General features: G+C 44.6%; 1 protein-coding gene across 9 annotated transcripts in view; it reads right to left on the bottom strand.

The window, feature by feature from the left end:
• ZMYM2 (zinc finger MYM-type containing 2) overlaps positions 1–20,240 on the bottom strand; it is a 98,147-nt gene extending 77,907 nt beyond the window's left edge. For 5 of the 9 annotated variants that reach the window (XM_074915781.1, XM_074915810.1, XM_074915754.1 and 2 more), the window contains exons 1-2: positions 20,117–20,240; positions 19,031–19,088 (exon numbers count right to left, since the gene is read on the bottom strand). The gene's annotated coding sequence lies outside the window, so the exon portion shown is untranslated. Of the gene's footprint in view, positions 1–19,030; positions 19,089–19,408; positions 19,582–20,111 lie in introns of those variants that run through there. The other 4 variants (XM_074915829.1, XM_074915819.1, XM_074915764.1 and 1 more) reach the window with 3 other exon arrangements.
• Between the last annotated feature and the right edge of the window lie 3,575 nt (positions 20,241–23,815).

Raw genomic sequence — 23,815 nt, forward strand, 5'->3', positions numbered from 1 at the left:
GAGAAATTCAACATTTTTTAAGGGTTGCAATTTAAGACAGCTTTAAGCTAAATCTCAATGCTGCTACTGCAGTCCAGTCTCAATTTGGATAGTGAATAACATATACTATGTATGGACTGACACCTACTTACCTGAGTAGAAGAACTCCATGTTAGGAAAAAAAAAAGAGGAGTTGTAGGGCCCTTCTGGGTCATCAGATATAACTCTTGCCACAGGCAATGACAGAATAAACCCCTATTTTGTTAAACATTCTTACTACAATCATTCAGCACTTTTTGATGGTTGGGGTTTTTTTGGTTTGGGGGTTTTTTCCCTCCTTATATCCTTCCTGAGGGACATCTAGTCATCAACCCTAGTATTTTATGTTCAGATATGCCTCAGATATGCAGTGGCTCTGATTTACTGTCACCTTTTATATCTCTGGCTTTTAAAAGGAGTTTTAACACTTCTCAAGGTCCACCTAGTTATCAGGTCTACAGACTCATTTCGTTATGCTATCATGTGGCACAGCTGTTTCTGCAACCACCCACATAACCAGACAAGTTGATCCACCTGACAGAGACTGACAGAGGCTGCTGGAGTCCTTTCCACTCAGATCAGCTCCCCAAAACAAAAATATCTGTGCAACAACACTAACAGCTCTACCTGAACATAACAAAGTTCATGCCACAACTCTAAACTTCAGTGTAGAGATCACTTTAGCAGACAGGATAGTAGCATCAAGCCAACAGCCACAGACTGAACTGCACTACCCTGACAGCAAATCCAGCTTAAAACACTTCAAAATGCACATGCTAACTGACAACGAAGCAAGCAGCAACAGACTGAATACTGAAACACATTTATATCCACTAGTAACAGTCAGCAGGATATCTGAAATCTGTAAAACTTCCAAGCAAACCTAACATACTACCTTAAGGCCACAAGGACACAACCACCTCATCAATCTACCAGCTCCACACACAAATCACGCCAGCGAGTTCCACATAAATATTTGAATACTTCAGGCTAAACTTAAGTGCAAGTATTGACAACACCAAACTAAAATGTCTTTTTTAAAATGTTATACGTGTTAATTATAAATACTAACCAAGAATCTTAATGACATTTAACAGTAACCCATTAATGTATTTATATTGCTGTTTTTTCAGAACACAGGTCAGAACTTTCAGCAACAGGATTAAGTATAGGTTCACAAATCTAATCTATCCATTGTCTAAGTACCATCATTACAGAAGCCAGACATCTCATTATTTCAGCCTAGCAATGCTACTCCAGAATTTATTTTCCAGTAGGTTTGGAGCTGCTTCAAATTCCATTCTTTCCCCAAACTTTCAAAGGAGTTGTACAGATTGCAGATATTAGCTTACTAGAAATCATTCTATAACACCCAAAATGTATTTGTCACATAGATTTTGTAAAATTTAAGAGAAAAGCATACACACACAAAGATAGCAACTAAGAACAGTAAAAAGCCAAGATCTACATAGTGAAAGAAATACTTTGAAGCAGTTCAGTCAGTAAGATTTATTCAAAAAAATAAACTGTATACACGCAAATTAAAGCTTACTGAAAACATGCAAACTTTGGTATCTCCTAACACCAACTACAATCAACTATACCACAGCCACCAATGTCACATGTGAATGCTGACATCTGTTTTCCAACTGATACTTCCAGAAACATCTGAATACCTTTACTTAATAGAGCCTCTTCCTGGGGTCTTCCTACTCACCCAGTGCTAAGAATTGCTCCCCTGTATGCATGAACAGCATCAAAATTCAGGATCAGTCTTGAATGCAAGCATTGCCAAACCAAGCACCTATCAAAATCACTCACAGGGGAATAAGCAGCATTTGACATAATTAATATCAAACCAAAATAACCATGTTGATTACCTATATATAAGTTTTAGGGCAGCCATACCAACATGTACCTCCGCCTTATACACACACTTCCAATGTATTTTATGGCTAATCATGAAAAGGTGCTGGTCAGCAAGAACACAGCACCACTTACAGCCTTAAAAGTCATTACATGTAATGTGGTAGACAGTAAATTTTATCTCTCTACTACTCCAGCAGCAACATGTTGCTTAACAATATCCTTTATTATAAGTGGAATAGAAAGGTGAAACATGACAAAGAACCAAAGGACCCATAGAAGAAGTTAAATTTAAATGCTTATCTATTACTTATATACATATGCATATCCACTTCCAGGAAAGCAGGTAACAGTAGACCACACCAACAGACTTGAAAGATAACCTAAGTGGAAAGGGAGCAGTACACTAACACTATGCTAAAGATATGATAATAGGAAAAGGGAAAGTAAAATACTGAAAAATAGAAAGAAGTAGTAGAAAATGGTCTTGATGCAGTATGCAAATAAGCCAAATTGTCATCTGACATATCTTAACATTAAAAAACATAACACTTAATAGGGGAAAAAAATACATACTGAATGGCTAGATCAGAACAGACCTGAGAATAGTAAAAATATTTAGATGTCTGGACTGGGCAATGGAATACAGGCCACCAATGATGTCAACAGGTCACAGCACACATTTCAAAACATGTCTTACTCTTGCTCCACAGGGACTGTGGTGGGTTGACTGTGGCTAGATGTCAGGTGCCCACCAAAGCCACTCTATCACTCCCCTTCCTTAAGTCAACAGGGGAAAGAGAATCTAACAAGTGGCTCGTGGGCCGAGATAAGGACAGTTTAATAAAGCAAAAGCAAAAGTCACGTGCAAAAGCAAAGGAAATCAGAAGATTTTGTTCTCTACTTCCCATCAGCAGGCAATGTCCAGCTACTTCCCAGGAAGCAGGGCTTCAGCAGGTGGAACAGTTGCTCCACAAGACAAACATCAATAATGAGTGCCCCCCCCTTCCTCATCCTTTTGCTCAGCTCTTATTGCTAAGCAGATGTCATATGGAATGGAATATCCCTTTGGTCAGTTGGGGTCAGCTGCCCTGGCTGTTGCCTCCCAAGATCTTGCCCACCTCTGGTCTACTGGTGAGGGGGAATGTTGGAGAGACAGTCCTGATGCTGTGCCACCACTGCTCAGCAGTAACCAAGTCACTGGTGTGTTATCAACACCTTTCCATCTCAGTCAGATCCAGTACAATCTCTATCTCTTTATTCCATACCATTTGCATCATGCTCAAGTCCCACATAATAATAACACATATATATGTATCTTGTAATCATTCCACTGTGCTTAATTCTCTTTACTTGAAATCCCTTTTTACCAACACTTACAACTTAAAAATACATACTTAAACTATCTCTATACCCAACATAGATTTATATATTCTCATTAACTATTATCCCCTGTGCTTTAACAGGCACACATTACTTTCCCATTCGATGGGGTTTCTCCACTCCTCCAGAGGTTCAGAACAGGCTACAACATGGGCCCCATCTGTCAAGATAGGTGTTCAGGACAGGAGAAGCAGTATGTTTGATTGTTGGGCACCACCACCGGTTTGTGTCATCACTGTACTTACCTGATTCCTTGCAAAAAAAACATTTTTCATCTGTTCAGGTCATTCCTGTCACATTACTTCCTGCAACATACAACTCACATCACACATTATTTTTCCCCCCAATGTCAAATCTCCTTGAGGCACACATCAGGCCTCCTCACCTTTCTACATTACACACCAAGTACACTATCCCAATTCAATGTTGGGGGAGGTTTCAATATGATCCCAAGATCAAGGTTAAGACACAAAGGATGTCAAATGCCATACATCCAAAACAGTTTTTAATTATTAAAAGTGAAGGGTGATAGCGATAGGAGAGAATGGAAGGAAAAGACAGAAATCAAGCAAGCATCCAGAATAGAGCTGCAAGAATAGCCACCACCATGGATACAGCAGCATCCCGTTGGTCCTCTGTCTTCAGTTATTCAGTAGTGGGTGCACAGACAGCAAAGTTCTCTGTTGCCTTTTAAGCTCATTTTATCAGCTGATTTGCATACTAGACAAAGAGAGACAGGTATTCCCTGAACTCATTTCCACAAGCAATTGAGTAGGTGGTCATGCTCACCCTGCCCACCTTTGGTTTCGCCTCAGCTCCCACAGATCTGCTGACTTTATGCTTCTTGAGCAATCATCTGGCTTCTGGGGCAAAAATGATCACCTTTTAACAGTTCTTATCACCTCCTCACTGCTTTAGTCACAAAGTCGTTTGCAAGGTATGCATGGCATCTGGCATACACAATAGAGCCACAAAAGTATCAGACATAAAATGGAGACGGTGACCAGCACTCCTGCTTGATGAGAAACACCTGGTTTCACTCAGTCCACGTTTCCCCCTCTTTGAGGCTTATCTAAAGAGTCTGTCAATACAACTGCAGGGGAGGGTGCATCCTTCAATACACTCCCGCTTCCCTGGCTGACATTACTTGGATTAATTACAAAGGCCACAGCTGGTCCTTGATGAATGTTCGAGGCATCACTGACACCACCCTATGATTCAAAGCACACACGCACAAGCAAGTTTTGAGACAATCAATTGACACTTGAGTTTCACATACACCCAGGTCCTTGAGCAAAGACAATCCTACAATAGGTCTGCATTTTCCCATGGGAGGAGGATCCACACTGCCTTCCCCAGCCACTTCCCTACATGGTTCTTATCTCCTTCCACTGTATGTAAAAGCTTCCTTTGGGCAGGAGCAGGGCAGTTATCCCATCCTCTGGTGTTAACCAGCCAAATGGCTTGTGCTGAATTTGTATCCCAGTACTTCCATGCCCCATCGTTCAATGTTCTCCAGTCCTCTCTCAGTCTTTCCAGAAGCTTGTGGGTAATAGGGGAAGAGATACACTCACTCAATGCCATGTTTCTTTGCCCAGGAACTTGATGTTATTTTGGAAATGAGTCCCAGTGTCGGATTCAATACTTTCTGGGGCACCATGTCACCAAAAAATTGCCTTTCAAGGCTTAAGATCTTACCCTAAGAGGGTAGTGGCATGGTTTACAGGGTATGTTTCTAGCCAACCAGTAGTTACTTCCACTATGTGGTAATGTTCATGGCAGTGGTTCAATATAGACAATTTCCCACACCTTGCCATATTGAAAACCCAGCCACTGTCCTCTATTCCAGGGAGATTTTACTCATGTGGCTCAGTTGACTGCGGTATTTTTCACATTCACAAGTGACCTGTGTGATGGCCTCCATGGTCAGTTCTACCACTCAATCATAAGCCCATCTGTATGTTGCATCTCTCCCTAGATGTCCTGCTATTTCATGGGCCCACTAAGGTACAAATAGCTCACTCTTACACTTCCAGTCCAGGTCCACCTGAGGTACTTCAATTTTGGTAGCCTTGTCTACCTGTTCATTGTTCTGATGTTCTTCAGTGGCATAGCGTTTGGGCACATGAGCACCCATCTACATGATGTACCTTTAGAGCCATGTTTTCTACCCAGGTAGTCCTGCCACAGCGCAGCAGCCCAGATGGGTTTACACCTGTGCTGCCAACTGGTCGTCTTCCACTGCTGCAGCCACCCCCATAGGGCATTAGCCACCATCCAGGAATCAGTATAGAGTACTGGCCACTTTTCTCATTCAGCAATCTCTAGGGCTAATTGGATGGCTTTCACTTCTGCAAATTGACTTGTCTCACCTTCTTCTTCAGTAGCCTCAATGACTTGTTGTGTGGGACTCCACAGAGCAGTCTTCCACTTGTAATGGTTTCCTACCACATGACAGGATCCATCAATAAACAAAGCGTAACGCCTTTCATCTTCTGATAACTCATAAGGCAGTTCTTGGGCACAAGCCACCTCCTCAGGCACTGCTCAAAAATCTCTGCTCTCTGGCCAGTCCATGATCTCTTCCAGGACTCCTGAATGGTTGTGGACAGTTTTATATTTCCCCAGACAGTTTCCTCAGTCAAGCTCGTTGCATGATCAGTGCTATCCATTTACTCCATGTAGTGCTGGTCACATGATGTGTAGCGGGGATGTCTCCTTTGAACATCCAGTGGTAGCATGAGTAATCACAGTGCCAAGGAGATATGCTCCTGTACCAACAACTTCTGAAGCAACTCAAACCCCCTCATATACTGCTAGCATCTCTTTTTTTCAGTCAGCTTCTGATCCCAAATACCCTTGGCTCCAAAACCTAATGGTCAATCTTGGGTTTCTCCTTAAGTTTTCTGCCAAAGGTTCCAGATGAGACCGTGCTCCCCAGCTGCAGAGTTAGAGTACATTTTGCACAGCTGGTCCTGTCCAGACAGTCTAAGAGCTACAGCACGAGCCATTTCCTGTTTGATATGCTCAAAGGCTTGTTGTTGCTCAAAGTCCCACTCAAGATGCTCTTGTTTTTCAACAGAGAGGGTTCATAAACTTGACTATAACCTGGAATATGCATTCTCCAGAACCCCACAAGGCCGAGGAAAGCCTGTGTTTCCTGTTAGCTGGTGGAAACATAGTTGCTGACCACATCCACAGGCACATGACAGCATCCATCCTGCCATTTATTCCCAAGAACTGAACCTCCTGTGCAGGTCCTTTGACCTTACTTTTCTTTATGGCAAAACCAGCTTTCACAAGAATATGAATTTATTTTTTTTTTTCCCCCTTCTCAAACACTTCTGCCTTGTTGTCTTGCATGATGTCATTGACCTATATTGTAGATGTTCACAGGCATCACCCTCTGCCAGTGCAGTCTGGATTAGTCCATGACAAATGGTAGGGCTGTGCTTCCACCCTTGGGGCAGTCAATTCCAGGTGTATTGGACACACCTCCACACGAAAGCAAACTGTGTCCTGCATTCTGCTGCCAAAGGAATTGAGAAAATCCACACTGGCAATGTCAACTGCAGCATACTGCCTGGCTGCCTTCGACTCCAGTTCATGTCTGGTACACCAGCACTCAGTGGTGGCATCACTTTGTTCAGGCCACGATGGTCTGTTAACCTCTACCCTCCACCAGACTTTTACACTGGCCATATGGGATTATTAAAAGGTGAGTCTTGCTGATGACTCCTTGGCTCTGCAGTTGATGAATCAGCTCATGGATGGGAGCCAGGGAGACTCGGTTTGCCATCAGTGCACCATCCTGGTAGCAACTGGCACCTGCTCTTCTTCAGGTCATAGCAATCCCACAATGAAGAGATCTTCTGAGAGGCCAGGAAGGGTAGATCACTGTATGTGTCCACAGTAGCTACATACCAAAAGCCCATCGGCAACCCTTGAAGTACCCTCCCCTGACATAGTCTATGCCAAGAATACAAGGGGGCTGGTCACAATGGGGTGCTTTTCCAGCATGTCCCCTGCTAAGCTCACCTCAGCCTCCCATACAGACAATTCTTGGCATCCCCCTGTCACTCCAGAGGTCCAGATGAGTTCTGTGCCCCTGTACCCTGATGGCAACAGTACACACTGTGCACCAGTGTCTACCAAAGCTTATACGTCTGTGGGTCTGATGTGCCATGCCACTGAATCCACACAGTCCAGTATATCCAGTCATCTCTTTCCTCTTTCTGGCCAAAGGCAAGGACCTGTTCCTCACTGTCTGACCCATGCACGGCTAGACCAGAAGTCCCTTCACCAGGATCAGGGGATGTGATTTCAGTTCTTCTATGTCTGGGAGACCACAGATTGCCTTCTTGTGTCTCTACACCGATTACACTGACAGCTTTCTTGGGTGATCCTTCCTTAACAGCTGTCTTCCCTCTCAGTTAGTGTACACAGATGTCCTGGTTCAGCTAGGATAGGGTTGTTTCCCCAGCAGAGAGAGAGGGAGAAGGGATCTCCAGCCAGGTTATTCATACCATGCTGCGGTGAGGTCCGGGCACGGGAGTGCGGGAACTTTTTCCTTTGTGGTTTCGGTGGTGGGGAGCACGTGGCAGGCTTGTTCCGTAACCATTTGCGGTATTTCTCTGTGTATCTTTTGTCTTGCTTACTGTTATTGCTGTTTATTGTTGTTATCATTGTTACTGTTGTTGTTCAGATTGTTTATCACACTGTTATATTAAATTTCTTCTTATTTTAACCTGGGGTTTGTGCCTCACCGCCAGCCTGACCGGCTAAGGGTGGGGGAGGGGCAACGGCAACGTGGTCTCCAGTTCCGGCAGGGCTTAAACCACAACAGACTTACAGTTTAAAGGCGGGTTCATCATCCCACTTCTTCATGTCCTCCCCCTGGTCACACAGGAAGAAACAGAGTGCACCATGCACCTGGGGCTCCCTTTCCCTCCAACTGGGGCAGGAAGGGACTCATTTCCTGAGGAGCCCCTGACAGAAGGTGCTGTCCCATACAGAGGACATACAGAGATTTTTTCCAAAGTTTTGGAGCCAATACACTCTCTCCACAGTTGGCCTATCTGTACCTGGGCAATGTATTGCTGCCAGGCTGTTAGAATATGACACTGGGGCACTTTGAATCACATTCCTCCACATGATTTGTATGCACAGAACATCCTCTGAATCTCTGGAGACCTCATTGTTGTCTAGATCACTGTAGATGACTTACAGCACTACTAATTTTCTTAGGTAGTGGATATCTTCATTTGCAGTAGTCCACTTTCCCGCGGAGTTCATAAGATCTTCCTTGAATGGATATCTTGCCCTCACATTTGAGAGAAGCCATCTCCAGAGACTGCAAATTGCTGCCTCTTTTCCAATTTCTCAATTCTTCAATTTCTAGCAAGGGATCTTAGCTGTTGGGCTTCCTTACCTTCCCATTTTTGACCATCAGCCACATTATCTCAGCATCAGACCAGCCAGGCAGCAGTCTGCTCACCTGGCTGGTGGCTGTGATCTTTCCGAATGTCCCAAAGTTCTGATGATGTCAGTGACTGGGTAGTTCCCACTTCCCATCTGAGTTGCCTCATTGCTTCTTCCAATTTCTGTGTCAAAGAACTGTTTTTTTGACCAAACCTTTCCTCTTCTTCCTCCTCCCTTATCAATCTATGATATGGAACCGTTGTTCTTGTCCACTTGTTTCTTCTTCACTACTGGGGCAATGACTCCGGTTGTTGCTTGGGTCCTTATCTCAACCATGGTGTCCTCAGACACAGTTTGGATCCCTGCCTCAACCAGTCCTCTGAGGGTACTGAACTGGGGCTTGACAGGCAAAGAACTGGGCCCCAGTAAAGTACTAGAAGCTGTTGGTTTTCACTAGGGTAGGCCTTCTATTAGGTGGTACTCAATTTGTCAGAGTTGCTTGCCTGTTCAGGTGTGAAGTCCCAGGTTATGGGAGGTGATAATCACTGTAGGAATTTGCCCAAATCCTTCCACACACCCTGCCACCCAGAGACTGTCTGCCTCAGGGCATGCTTCAGTATCACTTCACCCCAAAGTTGTCTTCTCTTACACCAGGACAAGACTAGATTCCACAAAACCTGTAATATGCTAACAGTATTAATTAGTAGTATTAAACATCTCACAGAAAGGTAAACAAGGACCTCAGGAGCCTGCATAATAAAACCATCCACATAAATGCTGGCTAAAGGAGATGTACTCCCTCATCTTCTCCACAAGATAGCTGCCCCAGCACAGCAAGGCCATCAGTACCAGGAAAAAGCACCCAGACATTGAGGCTGCCCCCTCCCAAGATCTTGCCCACCCCTGGTCTACTGGTGAGGAGGAATGTTGGAGAGAGTCTTGATGCTGTGCCAGCACTGATCAGCTGTAGCCAAAACACTGGTGTGCTATCAACACCTTTCTAGTAACCAATACAAAGCACAACACTATGAGGGCTGCTATGGGGAAAAATTAACTCATCTCAGCCAGACCCAACACAAGGACCAATGAAGATTAATTGAAAATTCAAATATATGAAGACCCATCTTTTGCTAGCATTCAAGAAATTGAGACAGTAACACACAAAACATATAATCCCTTTAAAATAGCATTTAATTACAGGTTCTAGGAAGCATGGTTGGCAGTTCTCTGTTAACAAATGTATTACAGCAAATGATACAGATTTTGTATAGATACTGATGAGAAAAGGCTCTATAACTAAGCAGATATTCTATTTCTCTATTTTACATAAGAAGTATAGTTGCACTGACTATATTTTTGATACAAGTGTGTCATGCTTACGGCGACTATACTAAACTGTAAGCATCTTAAATACCTAAGTAGCATGCAATCCTTCAAATTTGTAAAGTTACAAGAAATTGGGGGTACAGCCAATTATGTATAAACCAATCAAATCTAAAAAAAACCCAAAAGAGACAGGAAACAGTAAGAGTGAAAGGATGAGAACTACTAGATCTAAGCATCCTGTAGAACTACACGTTCAGAAACAGATCAATTTATTAACTACAACAATGTTGAATTTTGTTAAAAAAGCTTCCCTGTAAAATATACTTTTTTCCCCCAAAAAAAGTAATTGCATTTAAGGTAATTTTAAGAAGCAGTTTTTACACAATATTTCATGCATTTACATTTTATTAATAATTTTACCCAGACAGGATAAATTCTTAATTTTGTGCTATTGGCAGGAGAAAAAATGTTCAAATTAACTTAAAGAACTGCATATCAATGGAGCAACTCCCTGGTTCCATGAAACTTGCAGTGTTTAAGCTAAGTCTGAAATGAGATCCATCTTTGAAGTTTCCAGGTTGTTAGGGTCATATCCAACAGAGCTTTGAACATCTATAACAGTACATATTTCTCAGTCTCTCTGGAACCCTCTTCCAGTGTTTGATTCTCTTAGCTATTTAGAATTTCCCTTGCTGCAACTTAAGCCCACTACCTGCCATCTTATCAACACGCATCTCTGAGAAGAGGTTGCCTTCATCAGTATATTATATAACAGGATCTACCTAAAACTGGACTCAACATGCAGATGTAGCCTCCCAAGTGGGGAATAATCACTTCTCTCAAACCACTGGCTACTTGCTTAATTCAGCTCAGTAAGTTGTCTGCATTCATCCCTGCAAGGGTGCATTATTCACATTCAACTTGCTGGAATTATTCACGTTCAACAACCAGGAATTCTCAAAGCTGCTTTCTATCTATCAGTGCCCAGCCTGTACTATTCCCATACATTTTGGAAATGAAAACACTTAACTAATTGCTAGCAAGGATTTTAATGTTATTATTCATTAGTACTTCCTCCTGTTTGGCTAGGTTTTTAAAAAAATGTTTTAAAATAACATGCAGTCTACATTCGTAATGTGCAGCCCATGAAACAAGTAACTCTACATAGATAACTGGTAACCGCTATGCCTAACAGCACACCCAGTTTCTCTGTGCCTGCACAAATTTTTTTTTTACCGATGCTTTTAAATCCTTTCCTTTTACTTTTGTATGTTCTTAGAAAGAGGAAAAACTGTCATGCTATAGTTCGTAATTGAACAAGAAGATTGTAGATAGACCAACTTTATTGTCTCCAACAATAACATCAGCTAGTAGTCTCAACCACATTTTTCATCCCTGAGAAATACCCAAGTATCGGCTAAAACCTAGTATTTTTGGCCCAGTATGGATAAGCTTCATTAACACAATTTACTGCAGTGACTAACATTCACTGCATCTAGTAACTCAGAACAAGGAAAACCAAATTTGAAAGAGTATGTGAATACTATGCTACATATAGGAGGGAAACCCACACAGACCAAATAAACAGCAATGAACCTATGGTATAACACAGGAACAAAAATCTTATCATACACAAAATGAGATGAAGCAGAAGAAAAACAAAACCCAAAAAACCAGCACAAAATAGCTGAAGTTCTATGGTGAGGCAAGGTTGACAGGAAATGGGATCCAAAGCAAGAATGGATACGATCAGCAAGGAAAGTACGATAGGTTTTCATAACCGTGCTCACTGGTTGGCTGCAAGTTACATTATGTAATCAAGACTCCAGTTTATCGAACTAGTTTTGAAAAGTAAAAGGTAGTTTTATTTTTAAACAAATATTTCTTGTATTTGGTAAGGCTGCAGTTTCACAACAATAAACCACATCCAGTCTAGGACAGGACTAATGTGGTTTTGAATTCCCACTCCTCTCTCCCACTTTCTCCAGCACAACTCTTTTTCTCCTTTTCTCCCCAACTGTTTATGGGTCCTAACAGCCATGGAGCTAATGTGGTAGAAAGCTGAAAAACAAAAACCAGAGCAAACACCCAACACCTACACAGCTCCCCCCAAAAAAAGTTCACTGTGATGATTCATGGAGCTAAACCAATTCCCCAAAAAATAAACAGAAAAAGCCAATGTTGATACAAAGAAGAGAGGATAATGACAATGCTAAGTTAAGCTAGTTTAAAGGGTCATGCTACCAAGCATATATGCTTACTAGAATTTAAACCCATGAAAAATACCCTATATAGCATTTGTTTTAAGCCAATATTTTGTCTTTCAAGTCCAAATCTACAACGGGAATAAAGACCTGCAGAATGTAAAGTATATTCGGGGGGGGGGGGGAAAATCTATCTAATTACTATTTAATTTTCTTAGTGGGGAGCTTTTCAAATCCTCTTTTAAAGTTTCGCCTATAAAAAGAAAATCATGTCTCAGTAAGTTACTCCAACTCCTACCTGCTGAAAGACTACGCTCTGTTCCCCACCTGAATGTTTATTGCTTCAGCAATAATCAGCACTGAGAAATTAAGTCTTTAACATCGGGGGGGCACCCTATTATCTAATAGGTTATTGGGCACACAGTCTCTCCTAGATCAGGATTAAGTCACACCCTAATCTATTCTCTTTTAATTGAGGAACAGACCGAATAAAGTCTGTTAATAAGAAGGAGTGATAAACACACTAAGTCATTCTTATAAGTCTTCTCCAAACTCTGAAATTCTTTTTCATTATTAAAAAATGCTGGACTTAGATCAGATCATAATTGTACTACACACAGTATTAGTCCAACCATCTCAGTATTTCTGTTTGTTAATTCTCTGGATAAAAGTATACATAATGATGACCAAACACAGTGACATGGCAACAATTCCAAGACATATCCAACATTTGTGCCTGGTAAAAAAAACAGACAACCAACTTCTGATGCACTCTCCATTTTCTGTCATTTCTAAGTTGCAATTGTTTCTTTATTGCATGTATTACAGAGAACTTCTTACCTGGCCTTTCTAGATACTACTTAGTTTCTTTAATGAGGCACCATCTACCAGAACAGAACATCAACTTCTGAATGAACATTTTTCAAAATTAACACAACCACCACCACAAGCAAACCAAAGTAAACACACACACACACCCCCCAGGCACACAGAAATAACAGCTGTTAATTCAAAAGATGTCTGGTAAAGTCTTTCAGCTTAGTAAGAATTGTTAAACGTATAAAGGTTGGTAATGTTAATCATCAATTCTTGCTCGAACAAAATGATGAAATTATTTCAGGTTAAACAGAACATCTTCCCCTTACCACACACACGTACACATAAAAAAAAAAGGGCGAAAAAAGACACTGATAACTACATCCATATGTTGCCACTCATCGCAGGCCCCTAGGAGCCAAAGTTACAGACCGCATATTATGCTAGCCACTGTACACACACAGAATAAGACTATTCAAAGAGCAAACAACCTAAACATAAGGGACAACAGATAGAGCAAGACAAAAAGGAGAATACAAGCAAACAGCCCCACCATAAACAATGGTTAGAATGAGTTCTTGTTGTAGGGATGGTGTGTTTGAGTCCCAAGGTGACAAGCAAGGTGGTGGTTTGGTTTTTATTAGGCTTTGTTTCCTAAAGTTAGCTGCTTTTGCACTGCCAGGCTGCAGCCGCTTTAAAGGGTTCACACAGTGAACTTGTACAAGCATGAGGAATATCATAGGAGAACAAAAGTGTTTAACTGCCCATGATGTCACTTTCTAAACAGCACTTAAAATCTCATTAACAACAAGAAGATAGATAATATCCCTCACAGCTAAACCCCAGCTTTAAATTAAAGACAAGTAACCTGTTACTTCTACAGCCATAAAAATATAACGTGCAGAAAGACCAGACAGTCAAAGCGGAAGACGAGGAAAGCACTCTTGTTCAGGATTCTGAATCCCTATCAACAGGATCACTTTTACCACAACCCTAAGAAAAACTATTACCACAAGATACAGAGACCAAAGGCAAAGTATGAGATTCAGTCACGTGATCTATTAACACAACTAAATAACCAACACTTAATTGTTTATTAACAATTAAGAGACTGCTAACCACATGGAAGGAATCTGCAGTCTGTTAGAAGACCAGCATGTTCTGTGTATAAAACAAGACTAGACTACGGGCTTAAACCAAAGACCTCACGACAATGTTGTCCACAATTGACAGACAGCACAGAGTTTTCCTTTTGGGGACGAAGGATTGCCTTTCTGATAGCAGCCTGAGCTAAAGGTCAGACATCACAAAGAGAAGTCAGAAGCACACACAGATTTAGCTGGTAGAAGGCAGCAAGTCCAGAAGAGTGGGAGACTTGAAGGTCATCCATACAGAGATGATAGCTGAGTTTATGAATGAGATTAACAGAATAACTTTTAGAGACATTTGATGTACTACTAAGGGTAAATGCCAAACTGGAGGGTCTTACAGCGATCTAAAGACAAGGAACTCCAGGAAGAACTTAAGGTTTTCACCAAGCTTAAACTTTCAAGGAGAGGGGGAGGGGGAAAAAAAGGCATAGTTGAATCACAAGTGGGTTTTTTTAAGCACAAAACTGAATTATTCACAAATTATTCACACTTATTCACTGATTATTCACAAAACTGAATCTGTTAATTTTATTTATGTTGTAGTAAAATCTGAATTTGTCATCTTTATTATAATCACTGATTGAAGTAATTTTGTTTTCTTACTCCAACTTGCAATCAGAACAACTGTCATCATTGACATTTCCAATCCATGAGATACCTCAGGTAAAGGCATGAGAATCCCTCACTGGACAGTTGTTTTAACCTGTCTATAATGGACAGTCATTGATCTCATCTACTGCAACTGTTGATGCTCTCATCGATACTGATATATAATCACATTTTTTGTGTGTGCGAATCCTATTGACATCTATTGGCAGTTTCAAAAAATAAATATGGTTTTTGTCTTAAAATTGATAATTTCTGGTAGATCACAGAAGACAAAATCCTTTTGCCCAAACAAATTAAGTATAAATAAATGGCATCGAAATCACAGAATTATTCAGGTTGCAGAAGACCCTTTAGTAAACCTAGCACTGCCAAGTCTACCACTAAACCATGTCCCTAAGCACCACATTTACACATCTTTTAAATACCTCCAGGAAGGTGACTCAATCACTTCCTTGGGCAGCCTGTTCCAATACTTGATAACCCTTTTGATGAAGAACTTTTTCCTAACATCCAATCTAAACCTGCCCTGATACAACTCAGGGCCATCTCCTCTCATCCTATCACTTGTTACTAGGGAAGAGACCAACACCCTCCTCACTACAACGTCCTTTCAGATAGCTGTAGAGGGATAAGGTCTCCCCTGAGCCTCCTTTTCTCTAGATTAAACAACCCGGGTTCCCTCAGCATCTTCTCATAAGATTTGTGCTCTAGACCCTTCACCAGCTTTGTTGCCCTTCTCTGGGCACACCTCATTGTCTTTCTTGTAGTGAGGGGCCCAAAACTCAACACAGTGTTTGTTGTACTTGGCCTCACCAGTGCCAAGCACAAAGGAACAGTCACATCACATCCCTGGTCCTGCTGGCCACACTATTTCCGATACAAGCCAGGATTCTATTAGCCTTCTTGGCCACCCAGGCACACTGCCAGCCAAGCCAACCAGAGCAGCAATGAATGCTCCTTAGCCATCTCAGTGGGGTTAAGGGATGGAGATCCACACAGCAGCAAAGATGCAAGGCTTGTTGATGCATTAAAAAAACACATAAGCACCTGAGAACAGTCACATGAGAACATGGGCTTCTACCCAAAAAAAGGTGGCAGGATCAATAGCCAACTGAAGTATGTTTACACCAATGCATGAAGCATGGGCAACAAACAGTAGGAGTTGGAAGCCACTGTGCAGCTGGAAAACTGTGATATAAAGTCAATATAGTCAAAGTGTTAACTGAAGACATACCATGCAACTGCATTCCAAAAGTCTCACACTGCTCCCTTCTACCTAAAGTTTCTCTTAGAACTTCAAAGCACTGACAAACTTACAAATCTTGGTCCAAAATGAAGAATTCTAATACTACCATCTAACTTGAGCAGATCATTCATATACCAAGTTAGCATCTATTGCCAGTCAGATTTGCCACCAGCATGTAGGGTAGCTTTTCTTCCATATTTGTAGTCTAGGTATCCTCTGAACTCTAACCTTTCAGAAACCCAATTGTACTCCTGAAACATTCACCTAGTAAGATTAAATCACTGAAAGGACACTGAAGTTAAAAAGAAGCTGCAAAAAAAGAGCTTTCAACAAACAACAAAAATCCTTAGCATACAGGGCTTTAAGAGCCTTATGAGGCAAGTATTATCTCAAACTTCTCAGAAGGGGCAGCTTTAGTAATCTTTTGAACTCCTCTGAACTTCAAATTTCAATCCCTTACCAAGGCTAGGTTGAGTTCATGTTATTTGTGATGTAAATGTCTTCTGGAAAAAAGAAACAGTTCTCCATGAACACTGGATTTTCCATTAGTAATAATACTTACTATAAATTCTTCATGGAACACATTCTGCTTTTGTTGTACATCCACTAGTTGTAAACTCTGACACAAGACAACAGAACTTCAGTAATTTTATATTTAGAGCTTGAAAACAAAATGAAAACTACTGTAACAATGCAAGACTGTTCATGACACTGCTGGACAAAAAAAAAAAAAAAAAAAGGAAAAAGTTGGCAAAAATCTGAAATAGGTTGTACCCATTTTGGTCCCACATCCCTTTGCAGACTTGAACAAGCTCTGCAGAAGACAGAAAAACTTGCTCGCACTTTTTCCCTGGCATTTGTACATTCTTGCTGATGCAAATCCCTCTTAGCATATTATTCCAGGGTAAGCAACAGTAGAATGCAATCATATATTTGGGGTCAAATAGGATTAATAATAATAGTACAAGGCAAACTTCTTTGATACGCTAATTAAGACAGTCTTATTAAAACAAGTTATTTTGTTTAACTACCTAATAATGTCCCATCATCACCTTTATTTCACAAATTGTGGCTGAGGAGTTTGGTTCCTAGAGCTGACCTTTACAGCAGCATTTCCTCACCCAACAGCACAGCCTATCCCATGCCACAGGATACACTTTTTACCTCCAGTCATGTGCCAGAGAAAAGGCTGTACCACCACCACCACAGCTGGAGAAGGACAATGTGCCATCTACTAGGATGCTTTTGTGCAAGACCTTAGTGTAATTCACAAACCAGCTGGCAACTGCTTACTGAGGTTTACTGACTCTTAATGATACAGCTGTTCTCGGCAGTATTCTCATCTTTTCATAGACAGCCACACAAAGCTTCAATAATTTTTTCAAACCAGCTCCACTACACAACATCCTTTTTCACTTGCTTCCAACATAACTGCCTCCCTCCTTCCAAAGCCCTATTCACCTTGATCACTCTTAGATGTAACTTTTCTAACACAAAGAAGCATCTGAAAAAGCAGAACAGCTGTTAAGACTGGAATGTGTAATGAATCAGATGTAAAATTAGATGGTGGCCCTAAATCCAAGACATGGTAAGAGTTAAAAAATTACCGTTAAAATTTGAAAATTACAGTAGTAAGTCAAAGTTTAGAACAGACTGTTTTATCAATGATAACAGGCCATACAAACTCTTAGCATCTTTCATGAAGTTGGTAATTTCAGAAGCTCATAAAAAATCCAGATCTGATGCCTTCCTCCTGAGCAGTGAGGTTTTGCAGAGAACCACTTATTATTTGCACATGTAAGCCACCAAAAAGTGACAAAGAAAGTTGCAAGCTATGCAAATCTGGGAAATCTACTTTGTAGAATGGAAAGGAAGGAAAAGAGGGGGAAATGTATTTCAAGATGTAAGTGTTGGGGAAGACTACAACACCTGAATCCCTCCCATACCAAGTGCCGAGCCCGGAACGCAAGAGAGGCACTGCCTTTTTGTTTTGTTCTCTGGCTGCACGTTACCACCGGCCCCGCCGGCCCGGCTGCGCTTGTCGCGGCGGCCTCTGGCGGCGACAGCCCGCGGACGGCGGCCGCATCCCAACTGAGCGCCTAAACCTCTCCCCACGCGCACACCGCCTTACTTTCTCCTTTGCTGCGCTACTTTGCGATTTCAGAATCCCATGTGCAGAAAAAAATAAAATTATTAAAAGGGTCACAAACCAGAGTGAAATTACACCACAATCCTACAGACAAGGACTGGTCATCGGCCTCTCCTTAGCCGACCTAACACCCGACGGAGACCACAGTCTCCTTTGAAAATCCCACACAGATTAAACACCGAAAATGCTATTAAGTAGCTGTGAGTTCCCCCAGTGACCTCCGGCTTCTTGAGGAACGAGCAAAGCAGATGGCTCAGAAGCCCCACCAAGACGCACAAACTGCCAATGGTGCCCAACAAAATCACCCAATCAAATCTGTGGGCGTAAGGAACCAGCCTGAGAACACAAAGGAGACACACTGGAGTAGGCGCCACAAATTGCTGGGTTATTTTAAAGCTCTCATTCCTCTTCGTAGCTTCAGTATATATGCAGGACACAGGATGGGAGAAACGGGGGCAAAAAAATTTCAAGATGGCTAAAGGTGTCTCGTCATGGATTTTAATACACGCTCTAAAACTCTAGAGGGCACCCGAAATATGCCCTCCCCCTCCCTCCTGAGCCGGGTAACGTGAGCAGCGGCAGCAGCCCGTCGTCTGCTTGCCGGAGTTGGTATTGCAGGAGCGATGTCTGCAGCAGCAGCGCCCACCCCGAGGAGGAGCCGCCTCACAGCCATTACTGGGGCTTCGCCCCAGGGCAGCAGCTGCTTGGACCCAGGAATTTCCCCACCCCACCCTGGAGGCCCCTCCTTCTACCCCTGCCCCGGGAGAATATGGGGGGGTGGGTCAAGCCCTCCCGAAGCAGGTCTAGCAGAGGCAGAAACAGATACGTAAATAGCACTCACAATGGAGCTCCCTCTCCTTGTTGGTCTCTGCCAAGGCTGCACCAAACTGGGTTGGAGCCTACGGGAAAGACATGGGGTTAACGTGGGGCAGCGAGGGGCTGGCAGCGCCCCCAAGCAGCATTTCCTCTGCCTGGCCAGGGCAGGTACCGCCTGCATCACACACCACTTCCCTTTAATCCCAACCCTTTAAATAAATAAATAAAGAACTGCCCTCCCCGGGGGCGGTGGGGTACTCCCCAAGCGCACCCACGCCGCCTGCCCTCGCTGAAGGAAGGGGGAACGAGGAGCCGCCCCGGGCGCAGCTGCACCGGGAGCTCCTCCGCGCGAGTGCGGGGGGAAAAGGCAGCGGCGGCACCCACAGCGGGGAGCAAATATTACCTGCTAACTTGCCTAAGCAGCCCTGAACCGGCGCCCCGGGGGGTCGCAGGGCCCTCAGCGGCGGCGCCTGGGCGCCGGGCGAGCGCCTCGGCCCCCCGCACGCTCCCGCGGCAGTTGCCCCCGGTCTCGGGTTTGCCCCCCTGCAGTCGGCCAGCAGCACTGCCGCCTCCTGTCCGCCATTAGAGAGACCCAGCCAAACAATACGGGAGAGGAGCAGCGACGGCGGCAGGATCCGCGGAGCGCCGCGCCGGGCAGAGGAGGGGAGGGAGGCACCCGCGGGGGGGCGGCGAGGGCGGTGGGTGGGGGAGGCACCGGGGCAGAACAACAGCCGAGGGCCCGCCGGGGAAGGGAGGGAGGGAGGGAGTTAAAATAGGAGGCGCTAAGACAGACCCGGCCCTTCCCCCAAATGCCCCTACCCCCACCCCCCCCGGCTGCCCCCGGGCGCCCCCCGTTTACCCCCACCCACCCCCCCGTCTCCCACCTCCGGGCCGCGATGGTTATCCTGAGGGCTGCCCCCGGTGCTGCCCGCGCCCCCTCCGCTGCCGCCAGAGGTGGCGGCGGGCGACGGCGACACCGTGGGGTACTTCGCCCGGGTAGCTCGGAGGCACACGGCGGCTGCTCTCCCATCCCCGCCCTGGGGGCAGTTCCGCGCCGCCAACCGCCCGCCAGCCCGCCCCCGAGGCGCAGCGCCCCGCACCCCCACCTCACCCGGCTCCCCAGCGCTCGCAGGCACGGACTCCCCCCGCGGGGGACGCACGCACTCTGCGCTACTCCTCCGGCGTCTCAACTCTAACTCGGTCCAGTCCCGGGCGAAGCGCAGCTGCTAGCGAAGGGGAGGAGGAACCGGGCCAAGCGAGCTCGGGGAGATCCGCCTCCCTGCCCCGCCATTGGCTCCTCTAGAGGGCGGGCTCTCGCGCTGGGCTAGCAGAGTGGGTGGGCCGCCCATCCATCAGAGCCGCCTGCAGCCGGTTGACCCTATAAACTGCCAATCTTCCTCCTGGCCATGCCCGGGGTTCTTCCCACTTTGATCCATCAGGTTTGAGGAACCCGGATCGCTGCCCACCGGCTCATTACCCGGGTCCGAGGGCTGCGCTCGCGCTCCCCGCGCAGCGCTTTTGACAGCGCCAACTTGCAGAAGTTTGCGCCGCCGCCGGGGCGGCCGCGCTCCGCCGCCGGGAGGCTGCGCTGCCCAGCCCAGCCCTGCGCCCCGTCCCTGTGGGCGCCACGGCCCCGGCCGGGGGGCGCGGGCTCGCCTCGTCTCGCCCCCGCCGCCCCCTGCCGCCGAGCGGCGGGGCTGGCAGGATCCCTCCGTGGCCCTGCGAGAGGTCCCGCCCCGCTCCCTCCCTCGGCCGGGCTTTGGACCTGGGGCCATTTCCATGAGGGATAGAGCGTGGATAATGGAAGCGCTCCCACGGGGAGAGAGCGCACGGATCCCAGGGAGGGCGCCTGGCCCGCGCCCCCGCAGCCTTCCCAGCCGAGTGGCGCCTCCGCGCCGCCCTCGCCTCAGGACGCCCTCCTGCCCCCACCCGCTGCGGGGGAGGGCGCCATGTCAGCCGCCGACATGGCTCCTGGAGGAGCTGGTGGTGGTGGTGGTGGTGGTAGCAGTGGTGGCGTCCTCCATTTTGTGGGAAGCTGCTGCGGCGAGCTTGGGACCAATTCGAACCAACGTGAGGCGCAGCGGGGCGTCCATTTGAAGCGCCTCTGCCCGGCTCCCCGCGGGAAGAGAAGCCGGGTGCCCCCGGCGGTGCCGCGGGGTGGGGAGGAGTACGGCGGCCAGGCGCCGGGAGCCAAACTCTCCGCCCGCCCTCCGCCAAAATGGAGGATGCGCACTTCCCTTGCGCGGCTGCTTCCCCCCGCGCTGGCCATGGCACTCTCGCCCGCTCCTTCGAGGACCTGGACTGCTCAGCCTCCCATCTTGCGCGCTGGTCTCGCTCTGCCCCATTTACTCATCCTCATCTGCCCAGAAGAGGGAGAGAGAGAGAGAGCAAACACCCGCCCTGCCTCCTTAGCCCATATCAATTCACGTCAACCACGCGGAGCAGTGTCCCCTGGAGAGAGCCCCTTGCCTGCGCAAGTTCAAGCCGCTGGCGCCATTTCCAGCCCGGAGCAGAGACCCTCCCGCGGGATCAACCTGGGGAGCCCGCAGAGCAGCCTTGCTCTAGGGCGGCGCAGAAGTCACTTAAGGGCTGGCTCCTTCCTCCACCACCCTTGATGCGTTTGGTTAATAATTTTCATGTGTGGGAGAGACCAGAAATTTTCTATCTTCTATTGTCACAACAATACATCTAATTCCTTCCTAATGGTCCCACCCAGAGACATGGGCTTCATCAACAATTCAAGCCAAAAGCTTCTCCAACACTGTTACTGTATGTTATTGGTGGGAATTAATGACGTTTTTTCACACCATCCTAGCCATCTGATGAAGCTTGGAAGGGATGCTTGGTGTCGGGGTTACCTCGATTACCTCAGGGCTGGTGGCAGCTTGCACGGCCGTCGATCACATCTGAGAGAAAGAGGTGAGCTGGTGGCAAAACAGCTCTAACACAACCACTGCCATGGAGAGGAATCACCACCTGCTTTGAAGGTTTCTTCAAAGTTCCCTTGTAAATTCATTAACTTTGTTCTGCAGTATTGCACTGTCAATCTAATTATGATCATAGCAAGCAGACAGCTGTTGAAACATCAACATTGAGTCTCATAGTGCTCCACCAGGTCAGCTGGCTCCTGGCAATTTTCATTATGGGCCTCGAATGTCTTCTAAATTGGTAAAAGTCAAAACCGTGTTAAGTCATCCTCCACACTATGTATTTTCCAACCTTTCCAGTTGAACATCTCAGGAAGATGCCCTTTGTTTTACAACAGTACTTATCTGTAAACATTTAAGTTCTGATGAAGTTCAGAAAGAAATTCCAGAGGATTTAAGCACCTGTTTTTGAGAGCTTATATGCTTCCAGTCATGAAAAAAGTAACCAAAGAACACCTTCCTCTTACCATTGCCCTAGCAATAAACATTACCTAACAGTGTTATCTTGGACTTTGATGTAGCAATAGACCATTTTCAATTCATTAGACAGTTCAATCCAAAATTGTAATGGTTTCGCTTGCAATTTTGGAACGGTACTCAAATGTATTTATATATAAAAGTCTATAACTCCAGACAACCCTCATCCCCCTGTAGATATGTAACTCTGTTTTTGAATTTATATGTTCAAATGTAGACAAAAATAATGAAATATACCATGGTTTTTCCATTAATTATTTAACTGATATGAGAAGAAGGGAGGAAAATGTTCAGACACCTATGTAAATTCATCTTCATCTGTAAAACCATGTATAATTAAGATTATTCTTTTTAAGAATAATCCAGATTGAGTAATTTTTTTCTTTATGGTTTGAAGGAGTTAGCATTAGCTCAAACACTAAGCAGCAAACTCTCTTCATGAACACTGGAGATCTGAAACAAATGTATTTATAGGCTCCACACCACTGCTTTCATGGACAGGCCTGGTGTCAGCAACTTCACTAAAAAATGTCAAATGTATTGCCTGGCAGTAGATAAATTCAACAAAACTGAACCAACAGTATGCTCAACGACTTACACAAAGAGTAACATCTTTCTATCTGTCCTGAACTAAAATTGTCTCAAAAGCAGTCAACTGTATTTGAACTGAGAAGGAGTAATCTGATATATTTTAAGGAGTTTACGTCTGAGCAGGAATTTAAAGAACACTACCAAGCCAACTTTCAAGTGATGCATAGTGAATAGTAGGAACAGAATGAACATAATTTAAAGCTGCTTCCTGCTATCAGCAATATTTATCTATGATAAAGAATAGTGGCCTTTGTTCCAGAATTAGAAGCAAACATATTGTGTTGACTGAGTGACTTCTTCAGCCTGAACACTGTTTACATCAATCTATTTGTCTGGGTGTCTAGAAGGGATTTTGAGGAATGAATAAGAAACACTTGAACAAGATGTCTTTCACTTATTCATATATGGAACACTGGGAAAGTAGAGGTTCATGAAACCCTTTAAAACATAGTTTATTACAACTGATTTGAAGATTGGCTTGGGAAAAAAAAATGTGTTTGGAATGCAGATAAAACTTACATTTATAGAAATGTCTGTGTGTTTCCACCATGTGTGGAAATGAAAATGGAGTCTAATCCTTTGTAAAATATGTGACCCCAAAATTTCTCTCATATCATTGTGGCTTCTATATTGCCCTGCCCCACAAACCTTTTAATTTCTGCCTTACACAGTTTTATTTATTCTCTTTATCTTATTATTTTCTCTACTTTCTTCTACCATATCTGCCACTATTTCTCTTTCTGTCCTTAATCTCACTTGTCTATTTAGCCTCAGCCCCCCTTAGCCATCATAAAGAAGAAGGGTATGGACAAACT

This window comes from Athene noctua, chromosome 1 (genome assembly GCF_965140245.1).
Source record: "Athene noctua chromosome 1, bAthNoc1.hap1.1, whole genome shotgun sequence".
Lineage (NCBI taxonomy): Eukaryota > Metazoa > Chordata > Aves > Strigiformes > Strigidae > Athene > Athene noctua.